The sequence below is a fragment of the Durio zibethinus genome, chromosome 12 (assembly GCF_047325235.1).
Source record: "Durio zibethinus cultivar Kanyao isolate XHJ-2024 chromosome 12, ASM4732523v1, whole genome shotgun sequence".
Lineage (NCBI taxonomy): Eukaryota > Viridiplantae > Streptophyta > Magnoliopsida > Malvales > Malvaceae > Durio > Durio zibethinus.
The window spans coordinates 17,305,446-17,316,471 of record NC_143173.1 but is presented as its reverse complement, the minus strand read 5'-3'; the positions used below and the strand labels follow the sequence as shown (position 1 = coordinate 17,316,471).

The following is an 11,026-nucleotide window of genomic DNA, read 5'->3' as shown; positions in this document are numbered from 1 at the left end:
TTTCTTTAAATCTAATATCAAACCCAAAAAATTTCATAAAAAATATCGAACTTAGAACAATTTCACAAAATCAAAACCTAAAACTCAACTCAAAATAAGGTAATAAAGAAACCTCATAATTAGCATTACCTTTCTCTTGGGTGGATAGTCTCAAAGGAGGGTGGGGATTTTGGTTGCTACAACAGTAATCTCAAAGGAGAACAGCGATGGCTGGCTTGTTGTACTCATCGATCAAGCCATCTTGTTGGTGGTGGTGGTGGTGGTGGTGGTGAAATATACTTATTGCCAAAAATATATGAAAATGAAAAAGATAAAAGATAAAAGATAGAAAAAAAAAAAGGGAGGAAAAGAATGGTAAAACATGTAATTCTGAACTTGCTGACTATCATCTTATACAGTGCAGATCTAGTTTAACTTTTAAGTTATATCTATACTGTGGTTTTGATTAGTTAACATATTTAAGGGGCCAGACAACAGGCAGTTTGTGTTCCGTTATTTCCCTAGATTTAAACAAGCTTAAAAGGCAGAGTACATAGGCAATAAACCTAATGATCTGGTGTAAAGTAACCAAAATTGAGAAAGCTCAAGCTTATGTTATGTCCAACGTGAGGTTGCTAGGCTTAAAACCACAGTCATATCACTTACACTACAGGGTAGTGGAGCCAAACAAAGTTGCTAAAATCAAAAAAGGGTAGAGGTCAAAGATGAAGGTACCTCTGAGGAGATTGATGAAATGGATTTCTGATCTGCATTTCTTACAATTGGAATCATTAAACCCTGCAATCCAAATAAAATAATATGAAACCCGTTGCTCTATAGAACCCAAGAACTACATCTTATTGGAAGCATACCTTCTCAGTAGCAACTGCAATTGATATGTCAACAGAATCACACAATTATTTCCCCTTTCTCAACATCCCAATAAGCTGCAGTCATTGAAATAGCAAATTTTTTATTAGAAATAAGCCAAAAGAGCCAAAATTTTGTATGAAAGCTAAATTTGATCGAAGAAAAAGGAATAATGTAATTATTTTCCACTTTATAAAATAGCACTTATTACTGATAAGCTGATGCTGGAAATTTCTTATACACGGTGGGTACACTCAACACAAATGTATGATAAATTAGCAGTCCAAGTGTCTTCCTGTTTGAAACTTCTTCGATGCAACCATATATTATCAATACAAAACAAGATAAGTCTTTTCCTGTTTGGATGTTAGAGGAGGCTCATAGACCCACCTGGTAATAATGTAAATACTCAGCTTCAGATTCTATCAAAGTGAATAAATATTTTATACAACATTAATATTCTCCAGAACTCACTTTTCATATTAAGCCGAAAACCATTTATGGATCAGCAACTACAAATTAATTGTTGAACTACTGAGGTATAAGAAATAAAATGACCACACAATCTTATGACATTTCCTTCATTAAGGAAGGTTGAAGTTCTAGTTTAAGCATATGAAAAGGCAAGTAGGGTTGGTAAAGGAATAGGAAAGGGTTACCCCCACAAAGAATCCAGCCAATGAATTAACACAAAAGAAATAAATAAAGGTAGAAAAGGATCAAAAACTCAAAATATTTTCTTCCCATCGTAGTTTTGCTAGAGATGCAAAAATCACTAATAAAAGCATTTTTGTGTTTGCATCAGTTTAAAAATGTATGTCATTCCCAATCTTTTACAGCAGCATAACAGAGTGGAATCTAGTCCAAGAGATAAATATCACCCCACATTTCTAGCAATGTTTACTACATTTTACAATTGGTCAAGCTCATTAGCCAATTGTGTTGGCTCGTCTCCCATACCATGTTTACTCAGAAATCTACAAGGACCAGTTTTATTGAAATTATGTCTTACCATTCGCTTCAGGTACATTTGTCAAAGCAATTGCCACTGCTTTTATGACGATGTCATTTAACTGAAACTTTAATATAATGCTTCTCTGCAAATTGAGAAAGAATAGAACAATTAGCAGTCAGTAAAACCACAGGTGTGAAAGATCAAATTGATGATACAGGAATTTATTCCGTACCTTTAAGCTCCTTTCTAAAGGAAAGAAGAGGATCCACTATAACATCTGAAGAACATAATAAAACCTTTCACTGGTTTATACCAGTCAAAATAAAATTCCAATACAAAATTTAGGATGGAAACATGTGAAAAGAGAAATTCAAAGATATCGGACATATAGATGAATTGAAATACGTATTACTAATAACAACATTTGACGGTATAACAAATGCTAAGGTTGTAAAGAACTTATAGCAGTAACAGAGATACATTTCTCTTCAAACTGCTTAGAAAAGAACAAAGAATCAGTAATAGGACTTTCCTTGAGCTTAGAAATTTAATTCTCTTCAAAGAACCCAACTATTATCTGAACGAATAAATTAACTACAAATATTAAGGAAAAGCCTTTAGACATTTTGTATTGCAAATAGCATACAGGGACATAAAGGAAGACTGGCATGTTCAAATACTTCTATCACAGTTCTAGTGCCTCTATTTAAAACCAACCCTAACATGTTATTAATTCAGAAGTATTCATATCAAGTTTATGAAGATATATTGCCCGTATTTAAAACCAACCCTAACATGTCATACATGATAAATAGTTTTAAATAAATAAATAATAAAAGAAAACCCTCTCAATCAACCCCCTTACTAATCCTATTCAATCAATAATCTGTGATTCTATAATGCAATTGCCATAAAGGCCTGTGTCCTTTTGGTGAACTCAATTTAAAATAAATCACTTGTCAGTGGAACTGTTTCATCAAACCATTACATGCAAACTTTGAATCCCATGTCCTTTGAATGTTGCTCCCTCCAACTTCCGCCAAATGCATTCATATAAGCCTCCTAATTTTGGCAACTCTCTTTGCATCATTTTATTTCCATATTCTCCAACACCACCATCTGCCTTTATCATCAGTTTGGTCATTAGCGCATAAATCTTACCTTTCTTATCTTGATGCATGCTTCAATTTTTTATATCAAGCTATACTTAAATGTATGAATAGGTAATTTTTTCACTATCCAATATTTGGTATAACCATCTGCAGTCACAGGACTTTAGAGATTTTAAGTTTAATCTGACGGCCAATGCAATATAAAGGCACATAGAACATTATTTTAGGAACAAAGATTAAAACTAGTCCATAATGCTCTTCCTAGTTAGAAAAGGTCAAGGCCAAAGTCTCTAGCCTTGTTAATTCCCTTATAACTGAACAATGAAATATAACTTGCGAATTTGAGTATTGGACAAGTCTTCAAAAGAATCTGATTGCTGTGGATAAGCTTTTGGCTCAGGCCTCGCTGAAGGAGATTTCTTAGGGCTGGTTTGAGTTGATGGTTTTTTCTTCTCAGATGAAGAAATCTTGGAAGATCCTTTTCCGGACTTAATTGCAGCCAAAACATCTCCTTTTAGCAAACTACCATAAGGACCTGATGCCTTTAGTGATGATGCATCTAATCCATATCCTAAACAACTTGGCTGATGTACTGATCTGTACCAGACTTCTGCTCTCTAACTTCACTTTTGGATTCATGATGAGTTCATACTCACTTTTTGACAGCTGAACCACTACTAACAGAAGTCTTTACAGCTTCAATATCAACAGGATCTTCAAAACTTGCAAAATAACAAGCATTAGTGCCCCATGTGCCTCAAGTCACTACCATTAACTTGACTTCAAAAAATCCTTTACTAAACATGACGAGGTAAATTGCATCAAGTAATTTACAACAAGATATGAAATAAGTCAACTTAAGCATATAATGACAACTTACTGTTACTGCAATTGGTTGCCCCACAGCCACATTCTTTGAACCTTCAGGAGCCAGTGTCTTTGCCAGGTAAGTGCACCCAACAATTTCAACGGACAACTGTAAGTTTACACGTAATTAACAGAAATGAACCATAGAAATGAAAGGAATTGCCAACCAAAACCAATCTCAAATCCAAGAAAGCCTCTCTTTTGTTATTAACTCATAAAAAAAACCCTTGCTTCTAGATTGAACTATGTTCCACCTGCTTTGGTTGTTCAATTTCATAGGATTTAACTTATTTAACCATACAGCCCTCCAATTTTTTCACACAGGTGCTCTCGGTTTGACATCTTATTTAGTAGTACTACTTTTCACTGTTATTCTTACTAAATATAATATCTACATATGTGCTTTATGGAAAACTCACGCTGCCTCACATCGTTGTTTATCCCCCATGATTAGGGGGGTATATATGTATATATATATATAGACACTTTCATAGAACTAGGGTCTAATACATGGCCAAGTGTAATGAACATATGTGATCATGCTAATATCCTTGGAAACAAGGTAAATCCATATCAATATCAAAGGTGTTTCTCATCTTAGTTTATATCGAATAAGTCTATAAGCACCATTTTGGAAGACTTAAGCCTGCTACCACATTATTTATCATCCTTTTGGATGGACATAATGACAAATGATCAGCTACAGAAATCAAGTTAGTCCAAAGATTACACTATCAATCAGTGTCACTTGAGTGCTACGAGCAATAAATTCCAAAGCAAGAAAGAACATTACCCTGCTTCAAGGCTCTCAAATTCGAGGGTAGCTTTGTCAGTCTCAATCTCACATATAACATCACCCACTTCTATATGCCCAACAATGTTAGGCATATAGATGCGAACAAGGTTGTTATTAACTCAAAAAGAAAAAGAAAGCATTTTAAAGTATTTATAACTTGTGCTAATAAAACTAACCTTGTCCCCTTCTTTTTTCCTCCACTTAAAAATGTTACCCTGATTCTATAATAAAATATGAAAAGGCAAAATAAGCTTTTGCAGTAAAGAAAAAGTCAGAGAAGGAGGTTCATATTTGAACCTAATTTTTCTTACCATTGATGGAGAAAGCACTGGCATTCTAATAACAATGTAAGGAGGAAGGTTTGAGGCGTTGGCATTAATAGAAGTTGGTTCCTCTTCTTTTTATGAGTTTCTGACATCCTGATGGGCTGTTTTTACCTCAACCTCTGATCCTCCCCCAGAAGTAGAAGGGATCTCCTGGATATTTTGTTCATCCTCAACCTTGTGAACCCATCCAAATGAGTTTTAACAAATTGTTTATTGCATAGTTGGTGCTCAACAAAAAATTACTATTTAAAAGCATAAAAAAGAAAATTCAGATATCAAAAGTTATTCACCAAATAAGATGGAAATTTTATTGTTTGAAATTAAAAGGTATTTTCCAACAATGTTGTTGCCATTTTTTAGAAAGTTTATGAACATAAATCCTTATTTATATAGCTGTTATTCTTTAAACCTTTTCAAATGCTAAGGAGCATAAAAAGAAGTGGATAGCTAGCAAAAATTAGTAAGCAAGGCAGATGCTCATTAGATCAGGAAGCAAGAATAGCATACTACAGAAGACCAAAAAAAAAAAAACAAAAACCCCAAATGCTAAGCAAGACTAAGACTGTTTCTTCTTGAAAAATTCAAATAGAATTGAATTTTATATATCTATCAATAGTATGCCACTAAAGGATGCATCAAAGAATAAATACCATTACTGTGATAGGTTGTCCCACAGGCACATCCTTAGAAACTTCAGGTTCTAGTATCTTGGCCAAAAACCTGCAGCTAAGCACTCCAACTATAAGCAAATGTAAAAGAAAAAAGGATGGTTATGAACTTCACGAATTCAGGTGTGCTTTTTCGTCGATATTAATAAGATGAAACAGCACAAGAAAGGTGTATAAAGGGCTCACATGCAAAAATAGGAAGTTGTAAAAGGAAATGAAATCCCATATGTGGAGCAAAATTTAGTAATATGCAACTCTAAGGAATAAAATTAGGCCACAGGATTAAATGTCAGACACCATAGAAATTGAAAAATAAAAGCAGTACGAAGCAAAAAAAAATAGTTTACCCTTCTTCAAGACATTCAAACTCTAGTGTTGCTTTATCTGTCTCTATTTCACATGGTACATCACCCGCCTCAAGTTAGGTAAGCAGAATGATCAAGAAATAAATCAGGATGACAGAATGAATCAATTAATTCTCTACACCTTGTCACAAGATTTTGTTTTTGAACAACCATCTCTAATTTACATCAAATTCAGATGCAAAGACCATACAACCTATAGCTTCCATTTGTTTCTTATATAACTCACCTTATCTCCTACTTTCTTCTTCCATTTTGCAATATTATCTTGTCTCTGCACATAAGCAACAAGCATCACAAGCTTGACTAATGGAATAAAGGGAGAAAGTTTATATTATAGTAAAATATTATGAGGCTTAGCATCCCAAAATATATTAACATTGTTGGAGACAAAGCAGGCATCCCCAGGACAGTATGCTCAGGAAGGTCTGTAATAATAGAACTTAGTGATAAACAAGGAACAAATCTTTGGCAGATATCACAATGAAAGAAAACAAGTAAGACCTAACAACCAGGAAAAATGATAGAAAATATTTACCTTTTTAATAAGTAGACTTGAATCTGGGACCTATTCTAACCCGTCTCCACACTTTTATACCTAGGCTAAGGCCCAACAGCCCACTAATGCATTATGAGACCTCAATATCAATTTAACATATGAAACCAAGAGGTGATACATTCCAATTTGAAGCACTGACATAATTTTATATGTAAGCTGGAGAATAAAAGTAAATAGATTTCCAAATAGGTCTTGCACAAAGACAATGTATTGATTCCACATTATGTAACCTGTATTCATCCTTAGACAGAGCTGAGGTAAACATGACAACCTACCTATAACCTAAAGTAGGACCAAATAATTCTATGGCCATGTATTACGTATATTACTCAGGCTAGGCAGTTAAGTGCTCTTCAACCAACCAGATTTATAACTACTAGTAAATCTAGAATAATGAACCATACATAAGAATCCTTGTATCCATAATACCAAATATTGTAGTTAAACTTGCTTTTCGAATTTCTACTGCTCAAGAAGCACAATTGTTTATGATGAACAAAACATAGATGTTTCTTACTTCAACTGATACAAAAAATTTCATGAAAGTTTAGTCATGTAAATAGCTCCTTGCCTAGATAAATATCCCTGAGTATGTATGAACACATGAAACCGGTGCCCCAGCATTTGCCAAGTGCTAGGTTATGACTCTACTACAAGAAATTTATCCACAGCAAATAAGTGCTATCATTAGAATCTAATTTATAGATTTGAAATATATATATATATATATATATATATATATAGAGAGAGAGAGAGAGAGATCAAACAAAGCAAGCAATCCTAGTAGGTGAATTTTTTATGACCGAGATACCTAGCATAAGATCTTACTGCCTTTGCCAACGGTTTGAAATAGAAAAGAATGAAAAAGTAAGCAAATCACTCAGAGCCTCTTTGACAAGACTTTGAAAACTAGATGGGCATATAGGAAGAGGGAAATGTTTAATGGTCTCTTTGGATGAGGCATTTGGAGTTGGGGTGAATATAAGAGAGAATTTCAAAATTTACGAGGAATTTCAAGAGGAAATTTGACCACGTCAAATTCTCTCTTGAAACTCCACCTAAAGTGGTGCTTTTTTAAAATTCCTCCAAATCTCCCATTGCTTTACTGCACATGGCCCACCATAAAATACCAAACCCAAAAAACAAAATATCATTTTATTTAACTCTAATATAAATTTTTTTACTTTTTCCTAGTATTAATAATATCTATACATTTTTACAAATCTAATTATGTCCATATTACATATTTTTTTATATATGTATTTTATGTTTCTTTTATATTATTTCTTATTTCATCAAATTCCAACAAAATAAATTTTCTTTTAAAAATATTTATCCAAACAAAATAATTACAAATGCTAGCATTTTAAAATGATGTATTTTAAAATATCCTCATTTTAAATCCTTCAAAATTTTAAAATTCCTCATCCAAACACACTGTAAAAGTAAAAGATGTCATATACCTGCAGATGAGAAAAGCTGAACTCCAATTTGCGATTTCAAAATCCCATAAAATCAGAAACCAACCTTACCCTAGAAAAGTGTAAATAATAATTAAATAACAACCTTGAGCATTGATGAAGTACTACTGTATATTCCAATTATAGTGGATAAAGATTTGGGCCTGCTATGAGGGGAAAAAGCTGGTAAGATTCAGAAAGTAACCGACCCAGCTACATTTGTCCAAATAAAGGCATTTTAAAAAAAAATTGGGTCAACTTTGATGTATCAGCATCATTTAGACAAAATTGTATTGGTTTTGGGTTGCAAAAACAAGAAGGGAAAAACAACACTGACCAAACTCAAACTTCACTTAAAAGTTTTATCCCTTGATATTTCATTGGTTTAAAATTGTGTTACACAAGGAAAAAAATGTTTCCATTCCAAATGCAGAGACAATGATTAAAGGTGTTAACATAGGTACATGAAGATTAACACAAGTAAAACCATTGCATAAATAACTAATGAATCATGTAAAGCAGTCAAAACAAAATTTACTACTGATAAATCAGAAGTCAACAGAGAAAACCTTAAGCAAGATCCATTTCAGTCTTTGAAAGGGCCCTAAACATTTGTAGTGCCACAGCAGTAAATCAGTAAAAGGACATAAGTAGAACGATATGAACTCATGTAAAGGTGCTACACTTAGCACAAATTAAAGGGCATCGTATGTAAATAATCAAGAAAAGTCACAATTGAGAATCGTATTCCTACCTCATATCAGTAACTTAAAATGCTAAACTGCTATTTTCACTTGGAAAAAAAGGGATATGGGCAGGTTGTTTGTAAATGCATTGTGCAGACGTATATAAATGAAAGCGATAGGTATATAGCAAGTAGAGGGAAATGCATAATGGAACAAAAAAAAAAAAAAAAAAGCTTCCAGTGTATGAACTAAAGATAATACTAATATATATACATGCTTATATAGAAAATGATTTACCAGAAACTTTTTCTTTTCGATAATTATATATCCTCGTAACGTTCAAAGAACATAGTTTCATTTCAAGCACCGTTGCAATAAAGTTCTGCATCTAATTTCCACACCAAAATTCTCACAAACCCAACTCCCAAAATCATTACTTTATCCAATAAAAGTAAAAATAGAACATTCAAATGCAGTTCTCTATTTGATTTCAAAACTAAAATTCTCACAAAGAAAAACCAACTCTCAAAATTACTACTTTCATCCAAAAAGATTCAAATGAGATGCAAATCAATGGTTATCACGGCAAGTGGCAAGTACCTACTACAGTTGATAACAAACAGTTCTAAGCATAGAAATAAATGGAAAAAAAAAAAAAAGAGAAAAATTACCGAGAAAGTGATCTGGGTGAGGCGTTGGAAGAGAGAAAACGAGCTCTAAAGAGAGATCGAGCGGCTCCTGAGAAAGCTGGGTTTCTAAGCCGTGAAAGCGCCATTGAAATTGCTCTGAGAAAAAACAAAGTGTGAGAAGAAAAAGCTTTGATTTTATTTAATTTACAGTTCATCAGAGAAGAAGGTTTTGGGTGTTTATTTTTTGACTGATCGATTTAAGAGAAGGATACAAAAAAAATGGTTCATTTCTTTAGATCGAAAATGGCCGGGCCAAAGTGCATATCGGTCTTCAAGACTACGACTACACAAAAATAGCTGTTAGTTTTGCAAAATTGATTTTTAAGAAATGTGTTTTAGAAAAAATTTTATAGCTTTTTCGAAAAAAACAGATTTTTCGTTATTTAAATGAGTGAATGAAAATTTTTTTTGTTATTTGAATTTGTTTTAGATTTTTGTTAAAATAATATTTATATAATTATTAAAATATATTAAATTATTTATTATTACAATAATTAATACTAAAAATTAATTAGATTTTAATAAGGATATTCAATATTATAATATTATATTAATATTAAAAGCTAAAACTATTTATATTTTTATATTAATACTTTAAATACTTAAAATAATATTATTAATTTATATAATTATATTAAAATACTCATATCTATTAGTAAAATATTAAAAATATTTATAATATTAAAATAATTATATTTTAGATTGAAAGTATTTATTATTAAATTATATTAAAAATACTATTTATATATATTTATTGTTAAAATAGTAATATAAAGAAATTAGTCAACAAAATATAAAAATAATATATTTTAAATTAAAAATATTAAGAAATAATTAAAAATATTCATACTATTAATATAATTATATTATTATATTAAATAATAAAAATAGATTAAAATAATAAAAATATTATTTTATTATAATAATATTTGTTATTAAAATAATAATATAATACTATTTATTAGTGTAATATTAAAAATATTTATGGTAATACTATACAAAATGGAAATATTTAAAATTAAAATGTCAAAAGGCTTTTAATATTAATATTTTATTTTTTAATTAAAATTAAATACAAATATTTTTATTAAAATAATTATATTTTAATTCGAATCAAATCAAATTCGAGTTTAAAATATCACATGCAAAGTCTAATTTGAGTAGAATTATAAAATATTTAAAATTAACATATTATAAAACTTTTAATATTAGTATTTTAAAATTTTTAAGTAAAATTAAATAAAAATAATTTTATTAATATAATAATATTTTGCATTGGGTAAAATTAAGCATGAACTTACAAAATCATATTAAAAGTCTAACTTGAGTAGAATTATGATTACAGATTTGATAAATAGTCTTATTCATAGGCAACTATTTTTTAGAAATAGTCTTCTTTTTCAAAAAGAAAAAATAATTTTTTAAAAATTAATATTATTTTTCATTGATTAATAAGTTATTTTTTATTGATTGATCAATTTTCTAAGAAACAAACATTAAAAATATATATATTATTTTTCAAAAGTTATTTTTCATAAAACAAACAAAACCTAATTTTTTAACCATTAATAAGGATAAGCAATTTAGAAATAAAGAGAAACTTTAAAAATGTTTTTAAAATTTTTATTTATTTTGGCTCTGCATTTCAAAACTCAGCCTAATGGGCACACAACACTGCCACATCCATACCACCTAAC

The 11,026-nt window shown here is 30.7% G+C and overlaps 1 long non-coding RNA gene across 10 annotated transcripts; it reads right to left on the bottom strand.

Moving 5' to 3' along the window:
* Positions 1-9,694, bottom strand: LOC111297699 (uncharacterized). 10 transcript variants are annotated; one of them, XR_016326023.1, is made up of 12 exons: positions 9,312-9,694; positions 7,958-8,027; positions 6,165-6,209; positions 5,556-5,625; positions 4,891-5,079; positions 4,756-4,800; positions 4,577-4,646; positions 3,797-3,892; positions 2,037-3,638; positions 1,862-1,946; positions 852-926; positions 1-777 (listed from the first exon to the last, which is right to left on the bottom strand). It is a non-coding gene; the product is annotated as an uncharacterized LOC111297699 (long non-coding RNA). The 10 variants fall into 10 exon arrangements; XR_016326022.1 differs by having other exon boundaries at positions 3,797-4,646; XR_016326017.1 differs by having other exon boundaries at positions 2,037-3,892.
* Positions 9,695-11,026: the final 1,332 nt, after the last annotated feature.